Genomic DNA, 15,936 nt, shown 5'->3' with positions numbered 1-15,936 from the left:
ATAAACAATGATGCACATGAAAACGCAACTTTCCTGCTATGGTTCACTCATTGGACGTGCAACGCTCATTCACTTATATGCTTTCTAGTTCGTGGAACATTGCTGCATGGAAACAAACCTTGCTATGTTAGTATCTCTTGGCGTGTATGATTCTTGTTACTTGGATGAAAATTTAGTGCTTGAGTTGTCATGATTTTTCATGCTTACATTCGCATATGTTTTGATGTCTTCTGCATTTCACTGATTTTCTCTCAGCAGTCGTGTGAGTCTGAGTAGTGACCCTGAAATAGGAATCCGTCAGTCTATTGAAGTGAATGATGCCACTTGATGATGTCTTCTGTTAACATTGATTATTACTTCCACAGTTGACCTGCACATTGACATGAGTATGTATTGACTATACCATCAAAACGATTAAAACCAATTCATGACCTGTACTGTAACTACGCCATCTTCAAATTGCAGAAAACACGGGAGAGTTTCAGAACTTTCAGAACTGCGTAGGAAGCATCGACGGCAAACACGTGCACATCCAATGTCCAGATCACTGAGGGTCAATGAAATGTAAATTATATGAAAACATTCAGTGTTTTACTCCTAGCTGTGTACGATGCACATTAGAAATAAGTCAATTCTTTGACTACGTGGAGTTTTACTCTGTTGACATCCTTAGCCGGCACTCACGTGCTTTCATGTCGCCACTGCGAGCATAGCTGTCGGTGGGCTTTAATTTACAATGCGCGCGTTCACAAACTGTGCCTATGTGTGAAGCCAGGATAACAAATTCAGCAGCCAAGGTTACCACTGCAGAATAAATTTAGTATTTACGGGGGTGTGTTCTCCACTTATTGTCCTAATTTGTGTCGACTTCTAGGTTCGCTTATGAAGACATTGGCCATTAGGGTGAAGACGACAATGGGATCTTGCAGCGATCACCAATGCTTGGGAGTGCTGGAAAACGGTGTGTTCGGGATTCCTTAGCCAAAGAGCGTTGGCTCAATAGGTCCCATTCCATACCACATGACAGGCGATGAAACTTGTCCACTGACGCCTTCATGATGAGACCTTATCCATGACTAGGTCAATTGGAAGTTATTTCTACTTCTAAAACGCTCCTGTATCGATGAGTGCCGTGACAGGATAGCCGTCAACGTCGTCAACGTCAGCCCCGAAGCTATCAGCAGTCGACACTCTTTTTCGGCGTCGCAGATCGCTCTCAAGGTGCCGCCCGCGCGGCGGTGCCGTACAAAACCGGCGCCTTTGTACGTTCGTTCACGCTTCATAATAGTTCGACGCGGATGTATAAGGTTTATAACGATCGGTACGTCATCATCCCTGCTGGCGCCGCCACCTGCCATACTTTGCCTGCATTAATAATGCACTTTGCGCCGCCCCCAACAACAGTTCGTGTCGCCACAGCGCTGTCGTTTGTCTGGCCTGATCAAGGCTTATAATATTGATGATGTCACCGGTCTGCATGTAGATTAGAAAGCGGTATAATGCTTAAGCATGCTTAGACAACCGACGCAGATGAGCTTCTGCGGGAATTTTTTCCAATCTTTTCGATGCCACACAGCTATAATATATGCGCAAAAGGACTGCTAATTTGCCCCATCACGAAAAAAAACACTTACATTAACATTTTAAGACCGTATTCGTCACGACGCTAAATTAACGTGTTTTTTTTTTTTGACGAGTTATACAGTCACGTCAACGTGAAGATAGCAGAGACCAACGGCCTTGGAAATGCATTAAAATAATTGTGCCTCATAATAATCGTTGTGTTTGGAACGAAAATGCCAGATTTTTTTTACCTTAGTCGGCTTGTCCCCTGCACAATTTTTCTTCTATTTGCTTTAGGGCCAACACCACGGAATGCGCACAAAGCGGAACAGTAGTTCGTTACTGATTGGGTGGAGTGCTACTTTCAATTTAAATATATAGATTTGAAGTAGTAAGCAAGGTCAATTTCAATGTATGAAGTATGCATTGCGTCCACTTTTAGACAAACATCAGTGGCGGGTGCAGCGTTGCGTCATCATCCTTATTCATCAGCGTCCGGTCTAGCTTGCGTTGGCTCCAATTAAGCACAGACCAACCGTAGCCCAACCGTCGATCAATGAAACAAGCGTGTCCGTGTCAAATGCTTTCGCGTTTAAACAGCAAAGCGATTTCAGTTGATACGACAACATGAGAGCACGTCCTCAGTCTCAGCCCGAAGCCATTCCCTAGCGCTGGGGCGTGCACGGCGCAACCACCTCGCCTGTGGCACCACTTCCCCGTCCACCCAGCGGAGCAGCATTTCGTGCACTCTCCAGTGAAGTTGCAGTCGCCCTCCACCGCACAGTGGCACGGTCGGAGGCAGTCAGCAATGTAGTTGCCCGCCACGCACTCTACACTTAGAACGATAACTGCGATTTAAAAAAAAAGAAAGAATAGGAAAGGAAAAGGGAAGCGTAATTCTGTTAGGCACCGGAGTAACTAGCCCGCTTGACGGCTGCAAGAAGTTTTATTATCCATGAGCCGTGAGATATGCCTTAAATGTTAAATCAGCGTTAATTCCTGGATGCAACACTTGTGTGAATATTCTAACTGATGCCTAGCGCTTCCTGGCTCGCCTATGTGAACCGGGCATGAGTGTTTCTTTCGCATCGTTCTAATTCAATGGTAAAATAACTTTTGTTGCAGAACTGGTCTATGCTCCTATTGGATGTTTGCCGCAATGATCTTGACCTTCGCTGTTGTGTCCTTTTTCTGCTCCGTCATTTTCATCCTCACCATCACTGCACATGGTATGGGCGTTTAGTACGTGAAACACGCGTTTGTGTGCCACTATCATAAAGTTCGATAAATGTCATCTGTTCGCACCTCTCTTTAGCGAAACTGGAGAAAGTGTGCCACTAGTGTTTCCAGGGGAATAGCTTTCTTTAATAAGAAAATTTCACAAATGAATCAAACTTCCCGATTACTTCGGAACTAAAATATGGCATTTCGATCAATACCGATTAAAAAGGAGGTACCAGTGCTACACCGAAACGGAACATGCAATTTATATAGGAGGCTTGTGAACGTGGGAAGCTCAAAGAGTCTCCTATAGTGCTTGGTTTTAACGCATCGAGGAGAAATTATGATAGGTGCCCTACCGGAGGAAGTGTGCCTCGTCGACAGCAGTGCGCGTCTTAACAGTAGTCATCATTTGTTGAGCGCAGCTATGAGCGCCCGTTCCTGCGTCGAGCGTTGGCGTTCCCGGTGTAACCGGGCCAACGAGCACAGCGAAAGGTGAGAGCGACCAACGCGGTGCGCAAGGAAGGGGGATGAAATAAGCGGCGAGAGAGAAGAGCAATGAGGAGGAACGCGGAGAGGATGGCGCAGCGCAACCATAGAGCGGGAAATTCAACAAGAGGGGACACTCGGCGACAACTGGCAACAGGAAAAACGTCATGCCTATAGTGTTAATCCATTCGTTAGTTGACACGAGCATCGGAAAAGAATAATGTGATATGAACTTACAGACTACGATAACTTTTTTTTATTCTTTCGCACTAAAGCTAAAGGTTTTGCGCAGAAAAGAAATTTCGCGATATATTTTTCTTGCGTTACCTAGCAACAAGCTAGCGGCACGACAGACACGCCATATGACGCGTAATGCGCCAGACGTGTCATCGAAACGAGCGAGGCCGGCTGCGCATGAGTTCATCTGTTCGGCGACCCGTCTGTTTTGGCTGTAGCCCGTTTGTTGGCCTCCCCGCGTTTTCTTGCGTTCCTTCTGCATTTCGACACGGCACCACATGCACTATTGGACTACGGCAAGGTGAGAAATTTTGCTTGACAGTCTTCCACGCATTTCAAGCAAATTTAGGCTTACGGCAGAAAACCGAGACTGGTGACGCAGTTAGCGAGAAACTGCTCGGCCGTACCGGCGCAGTTAAATTGAGTTAAAAGACAGTTTTAGTTTTGCGTTTGTAACAGAACGTAAAACCATTAAGTACGCAAACAGATAGCGTCATCCTCACTGAGCATGCTCGAAACGTTATTGGGATTCTGCAGTTAACGCGCTATGACAACGTGCGTTATTTGGCGAGTTTAACGTCCGTAATGTTTACGGACGCTAAGAAATAGCGTTGTTGAACATGGCGGCACTGATGGCTCCCGCTTCAGCGTGAATACTCGTTATGGCTACGCTCTCACTCGCGTTGATCGCCAGTAACTATTGTAATGAGCTTTCGCTTTCTGTAAACTCACCTGAAAGGTTAGTTATGAGCGCATAGCACGTCCATTTTCTGAGATCTTTCGGCGATTCTGGCGCCCGTACGCCTAACGAGACGTGTCCATATAGCAACAGCAGGATGGTTGCTAATGGACCATCTTGGCTTGATACGTTTGGCACGAGGCACCAGACGGCGCCCTGTTTTATAACGAGTTTTCTTTTTTTTGAAGTTTCGGTTTCCGTAAAGTAAACTAAGACTTCAAAGGACACACCGTAATGTCCCGCAAAGCTGCTTATACGATTAACGTACGTAAGGGGACAAACGCTATTCTAAAACTGTTTAATGACCCGTACTTGGAAATCTGCGGTGTTTTATGTGAGTCCAAACATTATTGTGACATATTTCGGTAGTTTTTGGGCAGGCTTGCCGCACCGGGCTATGTGACCCGGTTAGCAAAATACAGCTTGACCGTGGTGACGGTTTCGCGTGTACTGAATCTTACTGGGACAAGTTCGTGACGCCTTCTCAGACCCCCAAAATTGGGGGTCTGAGAAGGCGCGCCAAGCATGCCCAAGGCATGCTTGGCGCGCCTGGGGCTGTGAAGCAGTTAGAAAAGAAGCAAGCCGGCCGTGGTGACAGTTAGTTTGGCCTGTGCTGAATTTTAGTGGGACAAGTTTGTGACGCCTTTTATGCCCTCCAAGAACACATGTATACCTTTTTCCGATACCCACGCTTGTCGAAAACGTGACGAGCGATCGTCAAGAGTGATAACATGGGAGTGCGTTGCTGCGCTGGCAGGACGCGTAAAACATAACGCCAACGAGCTCAAAAACCAGGAATTCGACAGTCTGTCTTCTGAGCGACTGAAAATAGGCTTTCCGCACACGAATTTGTCTTAAGTGCCACTAGAAGGCATACTGCGAGCATGTAACATGGTCTGGCTGAGAACCAGTCTTGTGGTCCCCTCTGTCTGTTTGGCGTACCATCACGTCGACTAAGGGCAAGTTGTTCTAGAAACGCGCAGTCACCCGTATATTTGCGCTCTTAATACGCACGAAATAATGCCCGGGAAGGGAGGGATGCTTGATAATCAGATGTTTTCTTCGTATTTTATGGCGTTGTTTGGGAGGAGTCTATTTGGTACGAGATGTATTTAAAAGTGAATTTATGTGTAATGCCGCCCATCCACCACTTACGCACGTTTCGCCTCTATACGCAATATTCCTTTTGGGTCAATATACCAAAATGATACATGCTTGTAATTTACCTTTATTCAGCTGGTAGCATCCGATGGAGCTTCGTACGGCGACGACTTCTGCTTACCTGGCGCCACAACTTTGGATGAATGCACAAAAAGCCCGGAACGAGCAATATATTGAGCAAAATAAACGTTTCATCATTTCAGAAGGTGCCTTGCGTTTACCTTATGAAATTGCACGGGGCACAGATTCGGTGGAGGCCTGTCAAGATCGTTTGCAATCATATTTACTAAATAACAAAATGATTCCGAGCCAAGGCCGTGCGTGGTTCAGTAGCAGAAGCGAAAAAAAAATGCCGCGTCGATCAGTGCAGCTGACGCGGCGTTTACCAGCTGGCTTTCAAAACGCGCGCGCTCAAAACCGAAACCAGAATGTGCTAAATCCCATCCGCTTGGTGCGCTACAGTCCATTCGGCCGCTGCGCTCTATGGTAGTGTCCGTTCTTGTTAAATCTCTTTTCTATATGACCAAACGCTGTAAGTAGACCTGATGCGTTTTCTCTCCTTGGGATAAAGTCATTTCTTGGTCTGGTCCCCGACACAAGCAGTCCGGCTTGCGACGCCTCGCGCCGGGCCGTTTGGCCTCATGCCGTGGGTCCCGCGCCCGGCCGCCCGTCGAAGCGACTGCAGTGAAGTTGCGCATGCCGACGGGCACCTTGATAGCGGCGTTGGAACAGTACTGATAGATATCACCCTCGATCTCGCACAGTCGCGCCTGGACTCGCAAACGGGGGTCTCACGCAAGCGCGGGAGCGGCCACCTGGACCGAGGACATCGCGTCGACCTCTCACCATCTGCCACACGCCGACTTGTCCGCTGCCTCCGACTCCACCTGCAACGCCGCCGCGACGCGGATGTCGTCGCCGTCATCGGAAAATGCAATTTCGGCGACACACCCGTGCTCGCGTTCTCCGTCGAGGACGGCGAGATGTTACTCACCTTGCTTGTGTTGGGCATGGCCAGCTCAAAGGGTATGAGCCATGGCGGCGTGAGGCGCCGTCACCGCCCGCAACAAGGGCTCGCAAAAAAGAAAATACCCCTTTTTGGCCCTGCCCCGCGCGTCGAATTAGGTCCCAGTATTATCTTTTGCCGGCTTCCGATTTGGGTTTCGCATCGTTTACGTCAGGGCGCCACTCAGCGCCAAACGTTGTAACCATACCTGCTGCGTTTGGGCTCGCTGGAGTAAACGCGTTCTTTGCCTGATCGCCGACTCGAGAAGTCCGGCTCTTTGGCCGCGTCTCGCGACCAGGCCGTGCGGCCTCACGCCGTAGGTCCCGCGTCCAGCTGCCTCGTCGAAGCTACTACAAACTGGCGACGAGGATCAACGCTGCCATGCCGTTTTGCTGCCGCAGACGCCGGTTCCAGCCCGCACGCGGCTAGCGTTTTACTTGTGCAACGTCCAGCTGCGCAGCGCGTTCCGTCTCTATTCGCGCACTACAAACTGTCGACGAGGTGAGCTGTTCTTGTGCTTATTGCCTCTGCCGTTCTATTCCTGCTTCAGACATGCAAGACGCGGCAACTACGTGTGCTTCTCTGTCCGCAGCAACTTCCCCGCCTTTGTGCTCTGTGGCGGCATGACGTTTGAACGCCCCCATACCACCTTTGCTTGCGCTACCCGGTACTCTTTCGGTACCGTGGCTCACGTGGAAAAGTTCTTTTCGCAAGTTTCTCCAGGCGACCGGATGTGAGGTACTACAAGACGAGAGGAAGAAAGCCATTTTACTCAGTAACTTAGGCTTCGAGGGCCAGCTTCTCTACTACGACCTGTCGTCGCAAACGGACCTGACAACTGCAACTTTCGAAGAAATTCTTCGCCTCTTCTACCGGCATTATGAGGAAAGCACCAATCCCCTGGTGCAACGTACTACATTCAGGGATAGAAAGCAACAACCCGGGGGAACCCTTCAGGACTTCGTCACCGCGTTACAAAGGCAAGCGCCTGCTTGTGCGTTCATAGCTTGGCACGACGAGTCCCTTCGCCACCATATCTTGCATGGCGTTGCATCAGCAAGAATACGAGAAACTATGCTGCACGAAGGATCGTTCCGCACGCTGAAGAAAGACGAGGAAATTGGACTAAGCGTGGAGTAAGTCCTCAAGGAATTTCAACTGTTCAACAACTCATCTGTCCAACGCGTCTTGACGCAACGCCAAGATGGCGACGACAGCCATCACCTTCCTCACCCGGGCGCGCAAGATGGCGGTGCCCGCCATCCTTCTCCCTCGACCCGGCAGCTTCAAGACGGCGCTCGACGGCATGGCGGAACGACGCAACCTGGGGAGGCCGGCGAACATGGCTCCCGGCCCGAACTCCGCGAAGCCAGTCGAGACATCGCAGTCCATTGTTACGGATGTGGTTCACCTCACTACATCGCATCCGATCCAGGCTGTCCGGCCAAGTACGTTACCTGCCGTGCGTGCGGAAAAGTGGGACATTACGCTCCAGTTTGCTGTTCGAGGAACCGAACACACCGACAGTCTCCTGCTCGAACGCAGCTTGTTTCCGCTCTCGCCGATACATAAACGCCCACTACAGTCATGTCTGTGCTTGCAATTCAAGCACCGAATTTCCGTCCGGCAACAGTTTGCGCCGAAGTCCTCATTGTGAGTACTACACTCAAGTTGCTCGTGGATACAGGAGTTACGGTGTCGCTGAAGAACAGCTCTCTGTACGAAGAACATTTAAAGGTTCTTTTTTATGCGAAGCATATTACGAGGGCTCAACCCAGCTCCTCAGGCGCGGCGGTGACCATGAAATCACGTGACACCGTGACGTCACGACAGAGGAGAACCGGCGCTCCAACTCCCGCCGTCGCTCGCGGCGTCGCGCCCCGCATCGGACGCGGTGCGCGTCGAGCAACGCAGCGTTCGGCGCGACAACGAAATGTGCGCCTGAGCAAGCGCCGCACGCCTGAGCCGACGCCGACGACACCGGCTTTTCTGCGACACGAGCTCCTTAACGCTGTCGCGTTAAAATAAAGGCTAGTATGCTTCGCATCCTGGGCTTAACCTTAGCTAAGCCACAGCCATTTTTTTTTCCTTATCTCCTTCGAGTCTTAGACTGAAGAATTATTTGCAACAAGAAATTTTGCATTCAGCATATTTCTCTGTGCTCGTCAATTACCGCAACAAGGCTGCAGTACTGACATTTCACGTCACTAACCAAGGCTCCTCTCTTCTGGGCTTAGACGCCATTCAAGCTTTGGGCATTGACATTCAAGGATCTTGGCTCACACGTCAACAAATATCAGGAGTTACAGCTGACCCAAGCGTTCAGCTTTCGTCTCCTCCGCACAACGCTTCAACAGAGTTCGCCCATCTGTTCTCAGGACAATTGGGACTTGTAATGGGCTTTATTCACGACGTTCATCTTCGAGCTTCAGTGCAACCAGTCTCAATGAAACTGGGTCCTCTACCCTTGGTTCTCCGTGAGGAAGTCTCCGCTCAACTGCAACGGCTGGAATCAGCTGACATCATCGAACGAGTATGGGTGTCTGAGTGGATTTCTCCGCTCGTCATGGTTCGGAAGGACAATACCATTTGAACTTGCGCCGATCTTAGAGAACCCAACAACGCTATCGTCACTGGCGCCTTCTCCATTACCGAGGGCTGACGAACGGTTGCATCGACCTGCTGACGCTACTGTCTTCAGTAAGTTGAACTTACAGTCCGCTTATCAATTTTATTTTACGAGAAAAGCCGTTAGCTTACTACATTCATCACTCATGACGGTCTCTTTCGCTTTAAGCGTGTGGTTTTCGGATTGGCATCTGTGCCTTCCGCTGTTCAGCAGATAATGGCATCTGTTTTAAAAGACTGTCCAGGTACCTTGTGCTGTCTAAGTGATGTTTTGATTCGGCGCCGCACACAAGCTGATCATGATGAAAATCTGCGAACTGCGCATTCCTGAATCTCAGCTGCTGGCATAGCTAAAAGCAAAGTGTGTATACAGTGTCCCAGAGCTCACTTTTCTTGGACATAGCTTCAGTGCAAACTGAATTTCGCCGCTGGAAAACGAAGTTAAGTCAATTGTTGGTGCACCGCCGCCAACTGACAAGAAGTCACTGCATTCATTTCTTGGTCTCACGCGGTACTATGCTAAACTGATCTCGCAGTAGGCTGAAATGGTATAACCGCTTAGAAAACTGCTAAAGCAAAGACAACCTTTTGTCTATGATCAGGACACTGAATACACCTTCCAGACTATTAAGAAAGTGGTTGCATGCGAATTCGGCTCATACGCCAAAAATGTTCAGACGTACGTGGACCGTCGTCGCGCAACAAAATGCCCTCAATTTTGTCCAGAAGATGTCCGAGTACGTAACTCGAGAACGTCTGGTCCTAAGTACTCAGGTTCATTTAAGATTTACTGTAAGGTAGGTCGCAATACATTCAATCTTGAAAATAGCAAACGTTGAAATTCGTCGAAACTTGTGAAATGCCCTGAGCGATAGGATTGCCTTGAAACCTTAACTGAGAGGAGTCAATCCAGTGACTACCCATTTCCTGGTGATGCTTCCCACCTTTTCTTCCAGTTCCTACTGGTATAGCGGATACATTTCTTCTAGCGTAAACGTGCAGCACGTGCATCATCACCACGGTACTGACTGTTATACGAATTTGTCTTCTTATGCCAAAAAGCATCTTGCATATTGCTTAGCTCCTGCAGTGTCTTGGAGTGTAAAGTGCTTTATACGAACAATCTTCAATCCATGACAGCCACAAGGCTGTCTCGAGTCAGGCTCAGAGCGAATGAGCCACCCATCAGTGCTGTCCCAGGAAATACACGCACGTTCGCATTTTCTACTTGCCCTCGGTGAACACTATCATGTGTGATCTGTGTAGGCAAGTGTGCATCTCGTCGTTGTCTTCCCAAGACGGGTATCTAGAACTGTAGTGCTATCGTTCATTTTCAGTGATGTTGTGTGTTGCTCGTAAAATGGGGATGCCAAATATGTCCGCCTAGAAAAACAAGACTATGTGATAGTTACATGTACCTGAATTTTCTATTCTATAAAGATGTCATCACCAAACTTGCGTGTTAAAGTGCTAACATGTGCTCTTTAGTCAACTCAGTTTAATTAATAACATGGCATGTAGTGAGCAGCATTTCCACTGCGATTATTTTACATTTGGCAATTGCCAACTAAAATGTGCAGATGATACATGTCCATAACTGATACTAGTAGAAAATCCTATTCATTGCATAATGATAAATGATGACGTTTCCATAACATACACTGGGAAATCTTCATTGTGTAATGCTTAGACTTCTCTGTTCTGTAACTTATGACTTGCTTTTGTTGCGGGGAGAGCGAGTGGCGCATTTTCATTCAATGGAGAGGTGATGTAATATCCTGTGTCTGCTTCCAGTTTCTGTTCCGAATCGTTTACGTCAGGGTGCCACTCTGCGCCAAACGCTGTAAGTATGCCTGCTGCGTTTCCCCTCGCTGGCGTTAAGGGATTGCAGGCCCCGCACACAACAAATAGCCACAGAAGGCGAAAAAATCGACCGCACGCCGCTGCTAACAAAGCGAGCACAGTAGAATCACTTCGGGATGCTTATGTTAGTTCCAACATTTCCCGCTAGAGGCACCGTAATAAGCGCGATTTCATTTTACAAACTTTCTCTTACATTTACCGAAGCATTTTTATTACATAATAAATAGGGCAAAATTATCATTGCTAATTAGACATTGTACTGTTTGTTAGTAAGAATATTGTTTCTCTGACATTATAGACGCAAATAGCGTTCAGCATCATCGATCTTTCACGTGACCTCTGGCCTGAATTAAATATTTTTACCGGTTTTGAGTACACGGCGGAACGGATTCATTCGTTCGTACACTCACTGGTTGCTTCTTTGTTGCTAAAACTAGATTATTGCGCTTCGATGTCTCGCCTTATTTACCTTGGGGTGAAGTGACGTGTTTGCAAGTGGACATGTAAGACCGAAAGTTCGGTTTCGGTCGTCAGCCATTCGGAACAAGTTTGCATCGAAACGGGAGCTGGAATCTGCTGCGGCTGGCAACGGCAATAACGGTGAGTCGTTTAACACCGCTGCTTTAATCATTATATAATACCCGTCTCATTAGCTAGCAGGCGAGGACAAGTTAACGAACTAGATCCTGCATTACGTATGGGCAGTCAGGATCCTCAGTTGCTGTTTTCTATCTAAACCTTTGCTTGCGAGGCTGTCGTTATACAGACAAAATCAGGAAAGAAAGAGCGACATCGGAACGCGCGTCTCATTTTTCATCTAGTAGCCTTATCAATATCTATATAAAGCTATCTTTCGAATCCGACGGCAACTTCTTTCGTCCACAAAACGGAATAATGCTTTGGTAAAATGAACTGAAAGTACAAAATTTAAAGTACTGAACAGTTGCAAGCATGATAATTCACCCATATTTTGTATTTGTTGGTTCCAAACGTTCTTGCTGTTCAGTTCGGTTTACCGTAGGACCTTTATTTTTGCAGTAGTGAAGTGCTGCATCACGTTCGTACAGGAAAGTAATGCATTAGTTTGAATAGCTTCATGACTCATGCATATGCTTGTAGAAGCAGCAGTCTGATCTCTTCTAGTGTATAAATGAACGCACAATTGTTCACATTTGTGATCCTTATAATAAGTACTTAAGGTGTTACCACGCATCGTAATTAGTCAGACATCATTTTTATGGACAACAGCAATATTTAACATGCCTCTTTAGCACCCTAGAATAGACAGTGTACATTCGCATGTGTTCTGTTGTCGCAAACCACTACAACATATGTCACACTTTCTTGCATTTCATATGGCAAAATTGTGCTTTTTCAATTTCTGATTCAGTCAATATTTCTGTTCCAGGCATGCAGTAATGAGGACGGCACCAGTATAAAGCAACACACCCCACGCACTAAACAGAAGCTGCTGCCTGCTCCAACAAGGCCATTGTGTAGACGTTGGCTGCTCCTACAAGGTACACAACACGTGGTTCAGAAATCAATATGCTTGATTTATGTTGTATTGGCTTGCTAGTCTTGAGATACATTTCATTTGTTTGCAGCAGATATGAATGTTTGTTCAGATTCATGGTTCAGTATAATTGGTTCGAACATAAAATAAACACATCATCATCATCATCATCAGGCTGGTTAGGCCCACTGCAGGGCAAAGGCCTCTCCCATACTTCGCCAACTACCCCAGTCATGTACTAATTGTGACCATGTTGTCCCTGCTAACTTAATCTCATCCGCCCAGCTAACTTTCTGGCACCCTCTGCTACGCTTCCCTTCCCTTGGAATCCATTCGGTAACTCTTAATGACCATCGGTTATCTTCCCTCCTCATTACGTGTCCTGCCCACGCCCATTTCTTTTTCTTGATTTCAACTAAGATATCATTAACTCGCGTTTGTTCCCTCACCCAATCTGCCCTTTTCTTATCCCTTAACGTTACACCTATCATTCTTCTTTCCAAGCTCGAGGTTTCGACTGAATCAAACGCTTTCTCGTAATCAATGAAAGCTATACATGAGTTTGGCTAATTTGTGCTGTATCTCATGTGCCACTGCTCTTCCCTAACAGAGTCTATGCCAAGCACATGTTGGTCATCACAGGATCCTATCTACACCAACAGGAAGGGGCTGTAGCCGAATTTTCAAGGCTTTCACACCACAAACAAAGAAGCGCATGCAGAAGAATTCGTATGAGATATCAAGTCTGCAGAGGACTGTGTCAAGAATGAAAAGAGCTTCAGCCATCATTCCACCAGCACGGACATTTGGCTGAGTCATCCAGGTAACTCAGAAGGGACTTTCTAGAAATTCATCGTCTTCAGATGCACCTGCAACTTCTGCCCAAGCACGGACGACTCTGGCCAAAAGAGCCGTCAGTTTGCCTTTAATCAGCTCCCTGGCCATGACAATTCGATTTCTGCGAAGTGTAATTTTCCTTCTATAAATTCAAGGTTTTTCATTGCCCATTGTCGTTAGAGATCATTGATCCTCATCCAAATGTAAAGGTCAACCGATTCTTCGCTGACACTTGATACCAGTCACTATCTAGTAGCCTAACGTATCTGTAGTAGTATCTTGTAGTGTATGTTGTCATGCACAATTCCTCTCCTGAAATAGCTGATGCAGCATCGGCATGTGTCTCGCATTAACCTACGCATCGTGTGCTATGAATTATTTTACTTGATGTTATTAGCCTTCAATGCTTCCAGAGCACAGTGGCTTCTCTCTTGAATGCAAGCTTTCTCATTTTCCATATTCCTAGTCTCGTTGATGATTCCTCTTCTTCCTCAATAGCCTGGATCTTAGCTCAAGCTACACTGAAGTGATCGACTGCAGAATCTGGTTTTGCTGCCCCACTTGGTTGTGGTAGCCGGGTTACGTTTCTCGGATGCGGGGGCCTGGTCAGTTGCATTGGTAAGCAGTCTCTCGAGGTAAACGTTTGCTCCTGCAGTCCGCGCAGCGACACAGACTCCCAGTATACACACACCGTGACTGGTGCTCCCCGTTCGTTCTTTCCTGCTGCAGCCATGGGTAAATTGTGCTTGTTGCCTACCTCGACCATGATTTGCTCAAAATGGAGACCAGCATATGTGCTTATATGGTTCGAATTGTGTTGATAGTCGTATGGGTGGAAAGGCCCGCAAAAATGGCTGCCGAAGTTGACGCCCACGAAAGCGACTTGTCCATATTGAGACAAAGTGGGACCAGTAACCAGGCTGATGATGATGATGAAAGCAGTGTGCAGGTTAGAAAGGAGTCCGCTAAAATGCCGGGTAGTCCAAGTCGCTGTGTAGGCTGCGGCAGCAAATGCCTGCGTCACCCTATTGCTTCTTAATTCAAGTTGCTCATTTAACGGCGACTGTCGCTGCAAAGAGGTGGGACACTCTGTGCAATCTGTTTGTACTGCTGGTTGCTGCTCGTTACCAGGCAACCGCATGCGACGAAGGCAAGCATTATGCCTGTAATTAGGCGGCTGAATGTATTTTAAGAGACCCGTGTACGTGAATGCTCACTGTTGCCATATGGTTCGTAGCGAATGTATAATGTATTTTCTGAACCCTATGCGGCGATTGATTGCTGTTTAATTTTGCTGTTATCTGACTTGGTTACGGTCGCTGTGTTATGCTTTTCGGATGTAGCAGCCTGCCATCGGGCTGGATGGAGCTGGACAGGTTCAATGCGGAGTTCGCGCTGTTCCAGATGAGAAGATTGGTGACGTGCTAAGCACACATTCACACCCGACGAGACGCTTTATCCAGACGACGCATGGAAGGCTCACCCTTCGGAGGCACGCGGTTTTATGTTGAGGAGAGTCGACGTGCCCGAAGGAAACGGGGTTGTCGGAAGCGAGAACGCACGTCTTCACAGACGTATCGTTTACGTCGACGTCCGCGCGTTGTGCATTTATCGTAATGAAGCCGGTAGGAACAATTGATGCCGTGTGGAAGTTAAGGTTGACGATGGCCTCGAGCGCACATTGCTACGAGGTCGTGGCCATCAATGGAGCCCTCAACTACCTGAGCACGCATGAGTGCGCGCTGCTAGTGTTTATTTATCCAGACAGCTTATCGCTGCTCACCGCAGTTTCGCACGGGGATACCGGTGACACACGAATCGCGAAGGTAAAGGAAACGCTGGCTCGGCTGCAAAAGTCGAACACCGTACATCTGTATCACGCGTCTGCTCACAGAGGCATCTTCGGCAATCAGCTGGCGGATATGGCAGCAAACGCCGCGTGGACGTCAGATATTGACGGACGGTCGCACCGGTCGTTCAGGGTAGTGGTCACCGCGTCTACAGTGGTTTTGCGCGTGCGCTGGGCTATTGCGTGGCGCGAAGATCATATGGACACCGAGCTGTACATGTGGGTGCTTGACGTCGCGAACATACCGCGCGACATCCCGCCGCCGCGGCAATTGACGTCTCTCATTACACCACACAGCCGTTTTCCGTACTATTTTCACCGATTCTGCATTGCGCCGGACCAGAGATGCCCCTGCGGAGAAATGTGTAAGGACGTGCAGCACTATTACGACCATTGCGCTGTAGCGAAGTGACGCAGCTATTAGTCTTCAGACGCATCAGCTCACTAGGGAGACGGCAATGGGAGGATGAGCTGCGGCAGGGGCAAGTCCAGGTCCGCAGCTACGAAGACGACGAGAAGTGCCATTCGAATAACCGGGTTTATTAACTTGGCATTTAGATTTATACTCTACACATCAAATACTAAACGACGGCGTACCGATCCTTGACGGCCCGCCTGACGGGCCTTAAATCCAGAGGTGAAGTGGCCCCGTGTGCTGCTTTCTCCATGCTCTCCTCAACTACTCAGACCATTCCTTAACTAAGTTTCTGCAGCATTCAAGGGACCCGCAGACAGGCGGGAGGAGCTGGCATCTCCACCAATGGCCACCACTGGACGCGACAGCCTGCTTGACACATTCGTACGGTCACGCGCTCTAATAAAACGCC

The 15,936-nt window shown here is 48.1% G+C and overlaps 1 long non-coding RNA gene across 2 annotated transcripts; it reads left to right on the top strand.

Moving 5' to 3' along the window:
• The first annotated feature begins 3,676 nt into the window (after positions 1-3,676).
• On the top strand, positions 3,677-15,927 carry LOC135908010 (uncharacterized). Of its 2 annotated transcripts, none has more exons than XR_010566160.1 (3): positions 3,677-3,811; positions 10,839-12,427; positions 13,034-15,927. It is a non-coding gene; the product is annotated as an uncharacterized lncRNA (long non-coding RNA). The 2 variants fall into 2 exon arrangements; XR_010566161.2 differs by lacking the exon at positions 3,677-3,811 and adding an exon at positions 8,257-9,116.
• The last annotated feature ends 9 nt before the right edge of the window (positions 15,928-15,936 follow it).

Source organism: Dermacentor albipictus, chromosome 10, assembly GCF_038994185.2.
Source record: "Dermacentor albipictus isolate Rhodes 1998 colony chromosome 10, USDA_Dalb.pri_finalv2, whole genome shotgun sequence".
Taxonomy (NCBI): Eukaryota; Metazoa; Arthropoda; class Arachnida; order Ixodida; family Ixodidae; genus Dermacentor; species Dermacentor albipictus.
The sequence above is the reverse complement of the archived record's forward strand: the minus strand, read 5'-3'. Positions and strand labels throughout refer to the sequence as shown.